Source organism: Calonectris borealis, chromosome 2, assembly GCF_964195595.1.
Source record: "Calonectris borealis chromosome 2, bCalBor7.hap1.2, whole genome shotgun sequence".
Taxonomy (NCBI): Eukaryota; Metazoa; Chordata; class Aves; order Procellariiformes; family Procellariidae; genus Calonectris; species Calonectris borealis.
In genome coordinates this window covers 30933302-30949790 of record NC_134313.1, presented here as the reverse complement: position 1 = coordinate 30949790, position 16489 = coordinate 30933302, and positions in this window count along the sequence as shown.

Below are 16489 nucleotides of genomic sequence, written 5' to 3'. Positions count from 1 at the left end.
TTTTATTTCTAATGCTGAGTGATGATTGAAAGTAACAAGAACTTACTAGAAAACCTTCCTACTCTTTTCTTTGATACATATGCTTGTAATACAAGGGTGGACAGACACTCTAGTAATCGTCTTTTTAGCGGTTGGACTTCAGTTTAATATCTCATCCTTGTTTCTGTGTATCAAACAGATCCTCCAAAATATGAGACATTAGAACAGCATCACTTGTTCTGTTTTCAGGTACAAAAAAAGTGTTTATTTCTTGCCTGGACACAAACATTCTCTTACATCTTCCCAAAAATCATACATTCATGTCTGATCTTGAATATCACTAACTTGGATGTGAATTTTGGTTTCTTGCAAGAAGCACATGGATCAGTTAGCTGAAGTGTGACATCATTCTGAAATTTCCTGATTAATTTATACTTTTTAAGCACACAAATTAAACTTGTTAAAGTGAAACAATATTTAATTGCCCACAAAATCAGATACTGAGTGCACTTTGCTTTATTTGCATGTTTCCTCTACTGCTTTTGAAAGGCAGAACAGGCAGAAGTTTATCAACTACTGACAGTAGTTTTGGTTCCCACAGCAAACACATCCTTTGTATGTTGGCACAAAGGAAAATACAGTCCGAAATTTGTATTATTCACTCATGCATTTGCTCTGATTCCATTCTGTCTTCAAGAGAAGCAGAAACCTCATTGCAAATACGCTTTACACTTTTGTTTTTCTCTTGAAGAACATAGCGTATGTAGTTTTGTTCCATTGCCTTTCTCTCTTTGATGAATAGTGAAACTTAGTATTGATTACCTTTGTAACAAACTAAGAATATGTTATGTGGACTCTAATCCTGCTGCCTCATCTATCTCAAGTAGAGAAAAAAGCCTCTGGGCACTGATGAATTAAAAAAAAAGTAAAAATTACCCTAATCAGTGTGGTGCACTAGATCCTTGACTACTTTTATGTATATAGTGTATGTATTAATTTCAGCAGGGCAGGCAAATGATTGAAATTAATTACCACCTATTAGGTTTTGACAGACACTGAAACCCTTCCAGCTTCCCACACCTCACAAGAGCAATTACTAGAAAATTAAAATCTTATTCCTATAGTTTCAAAGTTTTTTTGTTAACTGAAACAAGTTTCCCACCAGATGTGGCCATCTTTCAGTCGGGTGTGAATTCATACCTGAACCGTGAATTCCTGGTATGACCGTTGGTATACAACCAGCTATGGTTATGCATTGCTACTACAAAATGAAAAGAATATATATTATTTTTACTGTATCTCAAAAAAGAAAGACTCTCCTGGATCTGCTTGCTGGTGTTTATCTGCTGAGTAATCAGAGTTAAAGAATGTTCATATTGTCAGTGAGTTTAGCAAAATAAAACTATTTCTTCCTGAGGCATTTTGTCCCATGCCTCAGCAAAGGAAGCAGCTACACAGTGTGTGTTCCACCTCATCTATCTGCCTTTCATCTCAATGAATTCTGGCATTTATCTTTATCAATATTGCAGCACAAAGCATGTATTCAGGAATTATTTTGTTTCCAAACCCAAGAATTTAATAGAACATATTATAACATTTTCCCCAAAAAAAGAGTACAGCAGCTAATGATGAATTACAGATCAAATCAGAGTCACCTTTTCTTTAGGAACATATTTTTAAAAGTACCTTCTTTTCAGTTTAGGGCTGCTGTACATGTTTATTTGCAAAAATGTGCAATAAAATGAAATGGACCAGTTCAGGGTTATTTGTGAGGGAGAGACGGAAAGGCTGTAAAGTTTTGTGTTCATTAAAACACAGAAAGAGATTTGAATACAGATGGAAACTTTGTGATATTACTAGGAAAATAAACACCAACAGAGTATTGTTATTATAGAAAATTTTAACTTTCTATACAAGCAAAATCCTTGCAAGAATGTGTAGAATCCTCTTAATCCTGTATGTAACAAATGCCAGATTTCTTTATTAGTTAATCATGAATCCAACAGGAGATTATGTGCCATGCAAATATAGTTTGGATTTCACTGAACAAGTGTGCTTGTCCTTGAAATGAATCTTGCATTGATTATTGCAAGTTGCTTCCATTCAAATTAAAAGAAGAACAGATAAAATTGCATCTTCAAAGCTTTTAATTTCAAAAAGGCAAGTATTAAGTATTTATGTAAATACAAGTTAATTGAACTGAAAAAGTCCATGCACTTAAACGAGGAAAACACTTGCTGTTCTTTAAAGCAAAAACTTCTAAAATCTCTGGAATTTACACAGCAAACCACAGAAAAGGAACACTGCACTTACTGATGAATAATGACCAAAAAGGCTGTTGAACTTTGTCAGAAGTCATGTCAATTTTTACTTTTGGAAAAAATATGTAGTAGATGTGTCATGGCTTAACCCCAGCTGGCAACTAAGCCCCACACAGCCGTTCGCTCACTCCCCCATGGTGGGATGGGGGAGAGAATCAAAAGAGTAAAAGTGAGAGAACTCGTGGGTTGAGATAAAGACAGTTTAATAGGTAAAGCAAAAGCTGCGCACGCAAGCAAAGCAAAACAAGGAATTCATTCACTGCTTCCCATGGGCAGGCAGGTGTTCAGCCATCTCCAGGAAAGCAGGGCTCCATCACGTGTAACCGTTACTTGGGAAAACAAAACACCATCACTCCGACCGTCCCCCCGTTCCTCCTTCTTCCCCCAGCTTTATATGCTGAGCATGACGTCATATGGTATGGGATATCCCTTTGGTCAGTTGGGGTCAGCTGTCCCGGCTGTGTCCCCTCCCAACTCCTTGTGCACCCCCAGCCTCCTCACTGGTGGGGTGGGGTGAGAAGCAGAAAAGGCCTTGACTCTGTGTAAGCGCTGCTCAGCAGTAACGAAAACATCCCTGTGTTATCAGCACTGTTTCCAGCACAAATCCAAACATAGCCCCATACTAGCTACTGTGAAGAAAATTAACTCTAGCCAAAACCAAGATGGAAAATCAGCCATGAAAAAGGAAGATGGAGAAGAAAGAAATGCAGCTTCTATGCAATCAGAATGAGGCAAAGATAATCTAAGTCCATGGTCTAAACGAATACCTCACTTTCAGTAAGGATGACTGTGAAGAACATGGGTGCAAACGAAGAAGGATTGATAGGAATATATATGAGAATGAAAATTATCATTGAGATGGTAAATTAAGTAGGACAGTAGAGCAAACTCCATCCAGTTGAAGGAGTTGTCTCTGCTTCAGAAAACTGAAAAGACTGGCATAATAAATTGCAACACTTTTGTTAAGAACTCCATTTAACAAGATCTCCCTGGAGATGGCATCCTGCTGTTCTGGGAGAAAAATCCAACAGGAAGGTTGGAAGTGATGGTACCATCAGGTATGTAGAAGAAGTGGTTGTACTGCTGAACCATACCTGCACTTACCACAAGCAGGAGTGCTTACACAGAATGTTATCTGTACGGGAGTTCTTAAAGTAAGCCTCATTGATTATGCCACTAATTCTCCAAGCCAGAGGTTTACAGTAACTCATGCTTTTGCAATTCTGTCATGCCATCGGTAAGCAGAACATGTAGTAGGTGTTAGGAAAAAATACACCTGTGGCGAATTTGAGTAGCACACTGTCACTCTTTTACTGTTACTAATATCTTGCAGAAGATCTGTTAGAAAACTGTTGAAGAACTCAAAACTCTTTCCTGGAGTTAGACCAGCTTCCTCACTGGGCTAGACCAGCGAGACCATGGGCCAGTTCTCTCAGACCTGTATGGCGGCAATAATAAAGCTTTACTGACTTAAGTCTCTTAATTCTTCCAATTCCTCCCAGTATTTTTTTCTTTTTTTACTGACATTCCCACTAATCACCCTACCTTTACCCCAAAGACAATGCAAACATCCTTTCTGAAAACTGAAGTGAAGGATGCTGCTTCTTGCGGGACAGGTAATGTTCATGTTCCGTAGCCCACACGGTGGAGCCAGTTCCTCAACATTCACGTTTCTGACACCACTTGCAGCTTACAGGAGGCCTGAGCTGCCACACAGCGCAGACTCCTCTAGTCCAACAGGAGCAACTAAATAAGCATTGAAACACGTGCAGTTTATCCAAGTTATTCTTGAGCTGTAAGATACTGTGTTTAAATAAATGTTGATAGTAATGGACTGGTATCCACTTCTATCTGAAATGCTTTTATATTTTGCCTGCAAAGTCTATGTATGTAAGTGCCTTTGCTTCTATAGGAATGAAAAGTCCAGCTAATTCCATTCCTAAAGTCCCAAAGAATCCTATCACAAGGTACGAGGAGCTACAGATTAAAATCTTCCACTGATATGCACCAAATTGGTTGCTGATTTGAGTAATTATGAGACCGGGACTGCAGGACACATTGCCTTGCATACTAGTAAGAGCCTGTCTGACTAGCGCTTTCAGTCTACATAGCCCTTTTCTCTCTGCACATGATGTCTCCATCATCCTTCATGGTTATGATAATTTCTCCACTGAATTAAAAAACAAAGACATTTCCGTTAAAGTTCGCTTCTTCCAGAGAACAGTGATTTTTTTTTTTTCTTAACACTGCAGGCTGCCAGCCATTAAGCCCTAATTTAAGAGCTCCCACAGTGTTGTGCATTGTCTGTGTAATAAATCTCTGTTGGAGAAAGAGTATAATCAAGGAATAATTTTTCTTGTCAGACATCATTGAGCAACGGATGGCATCAGTGTCTGCAGCATACCTAAATTTATAGCTAAACAAATGTTACTGACCCTTGAATAAACAGATGAAAGTTGATTTGTTGTGCAACAGTCTGTAAGACCTATAATTGAAACACTGATTTCATCCTCTCTGTCGGGAAAGGTAGGGGATGCAAGTTTAGAAACAATACTTTCTATGCCTAATGTCTTAGAGCACTTTGCTATAACTTCCACCACTGAAAAATTCTGAAAAAGGCATGGAGTCAGTGTAATCTAAATAAAGTTGAGGATATGGAACGCGTCTTCTGCCTTTAAAGTAGTAATTGTGCTAGGGCTTAGATTAAAGAGAATATGGTACAGTATTAATTAACAGTGAAAATAATTATGTTCTTACACTGGTGTCCATCATCAAACTATTTCAATGCCACTGTAAGAAGTCCCATAAAATATTTTGAACTTCCCAACTAGATTTCCTACCTGTTCTTCCCATATAGCCTTAAAAAACAAAAATCATAATATTTGCTGTGTATACAGGTATCTTCTCCTCCTCTTAGTGGTGATGGGGAGCGAAGGTCTAATGCAGAGAATCTTGCCTGGCAGTTCTTTTTAAAAGCAGCTTCTTGCTGGACCCTGATTGTGACCTTTTACTGAGGGATATGATCTGAAAGCAAAACACTGAGTTTTGCTTTCTGTTGTTTTATATTCCAATCAATTTGAACTTTTAATGGTTAATATTTAATAGTATAAAATAATTAAAATTGTATTAGTTAAATTTAATAAAAGTGAGCATTGCCACTTAATAGTCATTTTCGGAAACCTGACAAGATCTGCTGCTCATGCTACTTTGCTGAGCTTGGCTGTCCTAGTTACTCTGCCATCCATGCTGGAAGCACGGCGTGCACTTGTCACAGGATCTGACTGAAGGGTTAGCCATTTTTAAATATGTTTCTGGTATTCACTTGCTCTGTAATTCTCTAAACGCTGAACAAAAAGCAATACTACATTAGAGCTCTCTTCTTTTTTTTTTCTTTTTCTTGTTGCATTGAAATGTCTTTAATCAGGAAATGAAGTCCCATGATTCAGAAAAGATTTGCCCAGAACAGCTTCACAGTAGCATCTAAGCAACACTACATGTAGAACCATAAAACTTCAAGTTAAACAGTGGATCCATTTCTTAATACTTGCATTTGTATCTTCACATTATAGGATTATAAGGTCCAGTTCATAACGCACGTGTTCAAGTGAGTAGTCTCATCACTTGGCAGTATTTACCGTGACTGAGCTGTTGAATAAAAGACATCCTCTAAAACTTGTTGGCTGGATAGACATCATGAATGTAAGTGTACGTATTTCCATGTCAGCAAGGGAACTCAAGAATACCTTATGTGGCAGGAAAAGGAGTAGATAAATTCCACTTATGCATGCATAGAGAAAAATTCACGACCGGTAAATAAGCATCATAGCAATGCATGGTTATAACCAGTCAGAAGAAGACAAGCTGTTGAACATCTCCTTGCCTCAGCTTCTGACTCACTGTCTGGTCTGTCTGATGCACAAAAAATGTCAAGCTTCCCTAGTTGGAACTGGTGGAAGGAATATGTGAGAACATTCACATAATCTTAGACTAGGATGTGGAGTTTTGCCAAACAGCCCAGATGGATAGGGCACAAGGCAGTATTACCTGCAGAAAGCTTTCCCATTTACTCCTTGTCACTGAGAATCTCTGTATAATCCATCTATCCTGTTAGTGTTTGCTGGAATTTATGATCTGATTCTATTTTTTCCATCACTATATGTACACTTAGTTAAAGCATACAAATAACCGTTATTTACACTTACTCCATTTGGAATATGCCCCAGGTTGCACCTAGGGAAGGAAATGGCACAGTCTTCACCAAACAGAAGTTAAATCCAGCTCCATATATATAATTACATTGGCCAGAGCCTAGAAAGCCCTCGCACTTATGTTTCCAAAATAATCTATGGCTCAGTGTTATGTATCCAGCATCAGGTCTTGCTGTGGACATGGTTCCTCCTCATGCTTCTCTACCTACATGTACTTGATAAGACCTACAGAGTATTTTGCCAGTCTGTCTCAATGGCTCTCTGTCTTACTGCTTAACTTGTGCCAGGGTTGTCTCTAGCAGCAGGCTCTGTTCTAGAGTTTGCTCTCATGATTCTTTTTTCTTTAAATTTTGACAGGATTTTGGGGGGGCCTTCCATCATCAATCTTTCTCCTGATGACTCTTTCTTGCTTACCTATGTCTGGTCTAGAAAAGCATGCTTCTCATTGCACAGCAGACGGTCACTGCAGGCTGCAAACTGTACTGGCATAGCAAATGAGGACTTGTTGGATTTTTTGTACAAGCAGGCTGACAAAGAGTTGCCAAACTTGCTGGAGTACTTTATGAGCTCCCTGCACTAGGCAGTAGTCTGGCTGACCCATATCATGAGCACCAGGTAGACTTCTGCAGATGAGACCTTTCTACAGAAATGCATGTTTCTGGTTTATCTTGCATTGCCATCGCCACTACAGTAGTGATACAAGCTGTTATCCTGAACCTAATGTGGTCCTCTGCCCATCTAGTAATATACTTCTTGAGCATGTTGTGGTTGTTCAACCTAGCCTGCTGTATATTCAGTGAAGCAAACCTGTTGGCTCTGACAATTAAACACGATGATATGTGTGTGTGTACGTGCGCATGCATACAGAAGCAAGTATTTTCCAGGGCTTTGAAAGGAATTGAAAGGTAGCAGGCAAAACAATGCAGTTGACAGAAACGGCTGGATGGCATTCAGAAAGTATCCAAATGAGCTCACAATTAGGTATTGTAGCTGCACTGCATTGCAAAGGGAGTAGACGGGAACATATGCTGAAATACGGCAAGTGTTCTACTCAGCGTTCCAGCCAAGAGTGCCAACACATTTTTAACATTCACCTAGATGTGTCTACTTGGGTTTTTTTCCTAGTTCATCCACATATAAAAACCCTTACCTAAGAATGTAAGAAAATTACTGATACTAACAAAATTTGCATTTTTTCTTGTTTCAGTATAGATTTTTGTTCATGTGGACTTTTAAATAACCTAAGTGGTGGAGCAGAGTATGTCATGGCAGCTCTGGGATTTCGTAGATGAGTACCAATAAAAATAAAATAAATCCTGGCAGAAAGCTATTTTACAGAGCTATCTACTCTTAGTCTGTAAGTATCAGATTCTGCTCTTTGACAATAGAAACTGTGGAAAAAAATGGGGATTGTGACATAATAGCAACATCATTTAACTCAGCATGTTGTTCTTTTTATTTTGTCAGACAAAGATCTGGCTGTTGATAGGTTTCCATTCATACCTACCATGTTTTCCATAGCCTGGCACAAATTTCAGTGAAGTGCAAGGCATATGACAAACTGGCTTCTTGGCTATGACATGTCACACCAACTATGGCATGCTCAATGAAAAGCACCATGTGAATGTCTTTTGCACGCTGCCAGGCGTGCTATGCGCAATCAGCTGCAAAACAATACGGTGCTTTCTGCAGCTTCTTTTTTGTTGTATCATTTTCCACAAATTCCTAATTAAAATAGAAAGTATGTTATATTAATATTTGTACTAGGCACAAAACAATCATTCCAAAACTGTTCTGTAATATGGTGCAATTGTTCTGCAGTCAGGCACTGAGGTGAAGCAGAATTAAAGCAGGCATATCTTAGCCTGCTCTACTGACTGAACAAATCCAGCACGCTCAGCTTCTCCTTGCCTGTCGTGCTCCAGTCCACTGTCTTGCCGGCCCTCCACTGCACTCGCAACACTTACTCAATGTCTTTCTTGTTCTAGCAGGCTCAAAACTGGACTCCAGAACCAGTTGCATGAGTGTTGAAAACAGGGAAGTTATCACTCCCATCAACCTGCTGGCTACACTCTTGTTAATGCAGCTCAGCGTGTATCACAGCAAGGGCACACCACTGACTCATGTCCCATTTGTTGTCCACCAGGATCTCCATGTCCTTTTGTGCAAAGCTGCCTGCTGGCCAGCCGGCCCCCAGCACGTCCTGGGCAGGGAGGTGGCTCCTCCCCAGGTGCAGGACGTTGCCCTGCCTTTGTTGAACTGCATGAGGCTCCTGTCAGCCCGTCTCTCCAGCCTGTCTGGGTTCCTCTGGATACCAGCCCGTGATTTCATCCTTGAACTTGTGTATTTTGTGCCACTGTTTGGGTCATTAAAGTTTTGCCAGTAAATAAAACAAATGAAATTTCACTCCAGGACAATAATGGATACTCGACCAAATGTTGTTCATAGTATCTGAATAAGTAGTTACCTTAATTTCATTTAAATTAGCATACTCTCTTTGACTTGCCTCTTTCTTTTTGATCATAGATGTACAAAATTTCAAGGATGGGGACTCTGTGTATACTGGAGGATTGTACCAATGCATTACTGCTTTTACTGGATGTATTTACTGACCTTGCCATTAGCTCTTTTTGCTTCTCCGCTCAGAGACATTGTAAGCTGCCTTCCTTTTCTCCTTTCTGTTTTCTGGACTCCTGGCAACCAGCCTATCTTCTATCATGCAAATAATTCTTGTGCCACAAATCTCCTTCCATCTTTTTCTTCACTGTTGCCCCTTCCTATTCAGTCCCCTTTCTCTTTTCTGTTTGCCCCAGGAATTTATATCAGTCTCTGTTACCCTTTTCCCATACTTGGCTCCCATTCTCCTTACAGCAAGGCTCCATATGTCCCTTGCCCAGGCTATTCTCTCTGTCACACAACAGAGGCTTCATATCCCTCTTCTTCCCTTTTTTTCTCTTCTTTTTCCTGCTCAGCCAATAAATCACTCAGTGATTTATCAATAAATATGCCTAATTGGGAAGATGAATAGGGAAAACACTCAGTTTATAGGTGGGCAGTACAGTATTAGGTGTGTAAGCTGCTAGAATGCTATGGTTCTACCCGATCCATAGTTATCACGTTACTTCCAAGCAGACAGACAGAGAAATGTCATCAAGATGATGTCATAACCCTTAGCCAACTGGCTTATGTGGTGCTGATCCCAACACATTTTTGAAATATGCTGCAGTTCTGAGGTTGGATCTTTCCAGGCTAGTTTTAGGCAAGCTTATATATATGTGTAAAGTAGCATGTACTAAAATGCCTCGCTTTTGTCAGCACAACATTTCCCTCATATTTTTATTCTATTCCATATGTGCATTTTTCAGATTTACTGAATAACATGCCTACTGTACAAATACCTATAGCACTGTAGCTGACCAGCAGTTCAGTAAGAGGGCTTTCCTAGTAGCTAATAATACTGGGATTTTATCCCCTTCGGATGCTTTTCATGTATAGATATGAGACTAAGATGACACTTTCTGACTATATCCTTTTGAAAAGCAGTGCTTCATTCACTCCCTTAAAAGATCATGTCATTGTCAGCAGCAATATTTTCGATTATTTTTGAAGATAAAATATGAAATCCTTACGGTATAACTTCTATCTATATTTTATCATCAATACACAACTATGTTGAGTCGCAATAATGAAATGAAAAATGGGAAAATATTGTCTACTTAATATTTCTTAAGCCAATTACTTTTCTGGTGTGACCAGCTGTTTTTCAAGTTTTGGCGGGGTTTATATTCAATAAAGGTAAAACAACGGAAGTATTTGTGCATCTTCCTTTCTTCAAGTAAAAATTATAGATAACTGTGCCAGCTTTGTTTAGAAAGAGCTGATAGCCATTCCTGTGAAGTACGACTTCATTGCTCTCTTCTGGTGATCCACAAAATATCCAGAGGACCTTCGGCTCTCAAATTCTCTCTGCTTAAGCTGTTATGTATACTTACCACCAAATTTGGATGCAATTTCTGAAGACGGTGTGAAACACCTGCTGTAGTCTCATTGCTTACAATTTGGGAACCATGGATAGTTTGGATAACTTTCCCACAGATCTCTTATCTGTTCCTTTCGCTCTGTATTCCAATTTGTAAATAATATATTAAAAGTTTATTTTGGGGGTGAAAGAGATGTAAATGGGTGAGTTAGCATTCTCAGTCTCTTGGAGAAGCAATTCAGTATTACAAATATAGATATAACTCTAGAGAAGTAAGCATGGCCTTAGTAAGCATAGCCTTTTGGCAAAAGCTCAGCTCTTGAGAGCAATGCTTTTCCACTGCCTTGTTCTCCCTCGTACAAACAATGTAGGGATGAGGTGAAAGAGGCAAAGAGAAAAGAGAAGAATTACTGTCGAGGAAAAAATGCTTGAATTAAAGACACAGTATGCATCAGTGTTTTTACGAATAAGCCAAAACTGGGGTTGGGGTATGCTATGTAAGTGGCAGCGTGTGATGAAAGTCTGATCTTACTTGTAATTGCTATTGATCTGCCTCATAATGGAAGAAGGAATTTTTCTGTTTTAATAGTGGACTTTCTCAATCACTCTTTATATTTCTTTCTTCACTTCGTTCTGAAAAGAAAACAGGCAAGGAACAAGATTCTTTGGATAAGAATCCTGTAATAACGTAACACAGCAGGAGCTGTTCCTAGACCTCATAACAAGAATTACAAAAGTACCACAGAAATTTCCCAAGCTTTACTCTTTTGTTATGAAAGAAGGAGGGTGGCAATTACATTAATTTCTATGGTTATACATTAGAAGACTTTTCACTGGCTCTATAATTTGATCCTCTGTGTGGCTGGCTAGTGCCATAGCCTCATAGCTTCTTTCTCATGTTGTCAGCAAAATGTCAATATGGGAAATTTCTGTAGTTAGAGATGAAAGCATCTTAGTTACTGAGATTTCTGTGAAATATGTGAATAACTTGGAATCTTTATATTTATAATGAAAGCAAAATTTATACATTCTGATTCAATGCATTTTGGAAATGCATATGTCTAAATCCAGGAATGAAGACACAATTATGCTACAGAGAAATACAGTAATTCTTAGATTGATGCTTTGAATGTACACAGCCTTTTATTAAAACATTTTTGTGCGTGCCCTGTAGCTAAATTCAGAATAAGCTTCAAATAATTTCTTCATCCCTCCTGACAAAGCCCTAGTTTTAATGGTGATTAGTATTATGTGGAAAAATATCTAGCTGAAGTGTAAAGTCCAAGCATATTATGAGAAGTAAATATAACTGCCCAACCTAAATCTCTTGGCCAGCTATGTGCCTTTGCCTCTTTGAATGGGAATTAGTCTTGTACTTGTTCAAAATGAGACTACACACTCTTGGGTTAACGATCTTTTGTCTTACGCATCTGTAAGGGGAAGTGAATAATCACGAGGGATGGAAACAACATATAGAGGTGATAGTTTGCTAATTAGTCAAGGTTTTTGCACTAATTCCTGGTCCCTTGAGAAAAGCCTAAATGAAGTCATTTGGGAGGAATCGCTATGTCAGGATTGCCAGAAATAGCAACCTCCTCCACTCTCTGGAAGTGAGTTATGAAACATGAGCAAACACAACCTCTTATCTATTTCTGGAAGTCGTTTTTGTATCTTTGTCCCCACCACCATCAGTAGCATCAAGGCTTTGGCTGATGGATCCTCACAATTGCAGATCTACCCTCCCACTGTGTTCCTCAGAGTTTTTAGTTTACTGACACAGAAGATGCTTTTGTTGAGCACTTCTCCATGCCATGTAAGGAATGTGGGATTCATGCTGCACTTTCTGTCCTAGGACTTTGCTTTTCACTAGCTATATTGCAGAACTATTTAAGTTCTGATATATTTCAGTCCTTCTAAAAAGGTAGGTAAGAGGCAGGATCTGGACCATAAAAGTGGTCAGATTAGTCTTACATCTAAACCATTTAATGTAATATTTAAAAGCATTTGAATCATAAATGTCTTCCGATAAAGCCATGCTACAGTGAACATGGTCAGAGAAAGAGTGAGAGCTGGGACATTTTAGACTGGGAAGTGGGACTGCTGTTTAAGTTTATAAAGAGTGTGGGTTTCTCTTCCAGATCTTCCTTATGTGTGTTCAGATCCTAAGACTGAGAATTTTACCACATCCGTTAATACCAAGGATTGAGAATAAATGGTTTGCATAAGCTTTAGAAAATTATCCTGCTAAACTTAATCACCCATTTAATATTTGACTAGTCCTTTTCACTTTAGACTTAAAGTTTAAGGTAATGTAAACTAAATATAAATATAAACTATACATTAGTGGAGAGGAGCCACCAAACTGTGGGAATTTCACAGTAGACATGTTCAGATTTTGCTTTTATGAAGAGATAAGGTCAAATTCTTACTGTTCGAAGCCTCAGTGCCACAGCACACACAAGCAGGTTGCTCCACTCTTGAACGGAGACTTACATTTCAGTGTATATGCCGTCTGGGTAATACTTATGGTAACACCCTAATGGCTATCTAACTAGAAAGTTTATAGGATTCTGTGTGTTGAATTTGCCTGTTTATTTTTTTAATGGATAGATGTTGTCTGGTGAATTTTAACCTCACTTCTTGCCCGCTTTTCATCTCTGAACTCTACTATTATTCTTAAAATCGATTTTAAATTAGAGACCAAGTCTGTCATATTTTTTTGCAAATCTGACTTTACCATTATCTAAAGCAGCAGTAGATTTATTAGTTACAACACGCAGATGGGACCCACTAAATTGTGACCTGTGCCCTGAAATAATTTTCTGTATCTCATCAAGAATTAGGACAAAACTTTTTGTTCAAGGTTCTAGTGATTTTGTGCATGGGATGAATCATCAAGAATCCTGGAATCCTGTTCCTAACTGTCTCATTATTCTGCTTCGTAATTATGAGCTACTCTCAGTGCTCCTGACTGCCTACCTGCTTCCCCTCTGTCTCTCAGGCCTCTGAAGAAGGCCTTATTAAATGTTTGTACAATATCTAGCATGATAGGTCCTCTGACTGCTACTGTTATATAAAGCGCAAATACCAACAATAATAACTCTGTGATGTAATACAACCTATAAATATATGTGTTATTACAGATTTTCAGAAAAAAGGAGGAGCCTCGCTGGGATCCAAAGGAATTATCTTTCGTCAAATTAAAAAGCATCCTCTTTAAAACTTACAAAGTAATGTTAGTCTTAGCAATGCATATAGAGAAAAACTGTGGTATAGGAATAAAAAACCTGAATGACTAATCAGAATTTCACAGGGAAGAGACATATCTGAGCATTTTGCTCATTGAAACATCAGTATTTGGGGGGAAAACATTTGTTCAAGTGCCTTAGAGATCACATGTTAATATATAAAATATATTTGCTTATTTTCCTCCTATAACTTATCCTTACTTTAAAAGCATTTATTGACATATTGCCTGAAAATGCATTTCATTGAATCCAGTAGTCTCCAAATTGGAAGCATAGCTGAGTATATCGTGATGTGGTTTTTGGCAGATTGGGATATGTTGCTGTCCAATGGTGAATATAATTTTGCTCTGTGAAAGCTTTTTTATTTCAGCCTCCACTTTAGACCAAATTTAATTTTGACTGTTGTCTTCTATGCCATCTGTATATTTGCTTAAAACACTTCTCTTGTTTGTAACATGCAGGAAACTTAGGCCATGTTCGATAATGAAAAACCCAGCAAAGACTTTTAAAGGCTTTCTTTTACTGGAAGAGGAGATGTCCTGCTGGTAAGGCCAGTGTTTTTAAGGGAGTCTACATGGGGCTTTTCTGAGATGGAAGCGTGTGAGTATTGCACCTGGAGAGAGGTGTGGAGGGACACAGTGTACTCGGTGGCGAAAAGGAGGGAAATCCAGAGGGAAGGGGTAAGAACACTGTCTGGAAAAAGGAAGAGGACCAGAGAGGATAAAGACAGGAGGAAGTCTCCTGTCTCATTTGGTATTTCTGACTACCCACAGAAAAAGAGCTCAGTGAAAGCAGATACACACCAGACATCTTTTTTTTTCCTCAAAAGTAACTTACTTATTTGATTTAAAGGTCTAAGTTAAAGTGTCTAAGGTTAAACCTTTTTCTTAGATTGCTTCTTCCTTCTTTACACAGTCCCTTTTAGGTTGTCTAAATGCCAAGGAGTTCAGAACAAACAGTGACTCTGGAAAAATGCTATATGTGTCTTAGAGCTCAAGGACAGAAATTTCAGTATGTACTGAGTCTTCCCACCCAGGCAGTAAAGTACAACCTCAAATTTGTTCATTTAAGTAGATATAAAAGATACAGTGCTTTATATTACACATGACTATTTATTAAGAAAACTGGGTGAGACTATAGCTTGTTCTCAGAAATTACTAATGGCTCTAAAACAATGAAAGTAAACATCTATTGTGGCTGGGTTTGTGGTTTTTCCCCTCTTTCTTTCTTTACTGTTATCCTTATCATCAAAATATTCCTTTTCAAATGTGGGTAAGTAACTATCAGTGAACAGTGGGAGTTTTAACGATTCTGTGATATATTCATAAAATCTTAAAAAAAAAATAATTCTGGAAGGAGCTCATCTAGAACAGCATCTGTTTAAAGCAGAGTGAATTTAAAAGATTAGATTATTAGATTAGATTAGATTAGATTAGATTAGATTAGATTAGATTAGCCAGGGCTTTGTCTTCTTGCCATTCTTCTCCTTCTGGCTGGGCAAGGAAGTCTTTTTGGAGGTTTCAGGGCACATACTGGAAAAATGGGGAGAGTGGGGAAGCTTTATATGTGGCAGGTGAGACCAACTGATCAACTTCAATGCATGAGTAGAGGAGGCACCAGAACTCAATTTCTTATTTCTTTTCCTCTCCTCTTCCCAGAGACAATTTCTCATTATGGTTACCCTGACTTAACACTAATTTGGTTTTCAGGAGCAAATTAAAGCTGTTTTTATACAAATAAACTGAGAAACTGGAAAAAGTGAAGAGAGCTGAGTTCCACCTGAGCAAATGTTGGACTGGAAATAGAGGTGCATAGACGTGGGCTGCTACAGATAGGCTATGGTCATGTTTGCAGTACAGCTCCATCTGGAAGTCTGGCAAGTGTACTGAGTCACTGGGAGATGCTCTGGATCTGGAGATTTGTCTGTGGGTCATGGCAGTGAGAAGATGGTGGGAAATGAAAGTGAAAATTGAGGAAGAGGTGGGAAATAGTATGTGCTCTGTAGGGCATAAATACATAGCTCCTGTGTACCTTGTTCATGTCTCCACTTTTAATATTGCAAAGTTACCGGAATACCTTGGGTGGTTCCAAACCTTCATCTGTTATCTTGCCTCAAATTATTCATGGCACACGTATATATAATTGTTCCTTGTCTAACAGAGCTCTTTAGCTTCAGTAACTCTTCTCATTTCTTAGTGTTTACCTCTGTGATGATGTGATATATAGACAGCTGTCACTTTCCCTCTTACTATTTGTTCCCTGTGCAAAGCACATTAAGCTTTTACAGTCTCCTCTTGTAAAAGAGGCTCTTTAGTTCCCTTGTCTCCCCTGCACCTGTTCCAATTCATCCTAATTCAGCTTTATGAGGACGACAGACCTTTTTCAGAGGAGGTCATACCAGGGTTTCTCCAGCTGCAGTGACATGCCCCCAGTTTGTGCCTGTTTTTTTGTGAGCAGTTCCTGCCTGCTAATGCTTATTGACATTTTATCACCTACTAAATTTCACCCACTGCAGTTTACACAATGTTCAGGGGTACTGAACTTTTACTGAACCTGTGCCATTTGCATTTTTCTTTAACCAACTTGTATTTTTGTCCCGACTTCATTACTATCAAATAAAGTAAACTCACTTCTTCTTATTCAGAAAGTCTACTAAAATTTAAATCACAATAATTTACCTTTCAGTCCAATGTCTTGTCTTCTGCCTAGCCAGTCCCTCATCCATTTTACGCCACTGGTGCTAACCTCTGTCTT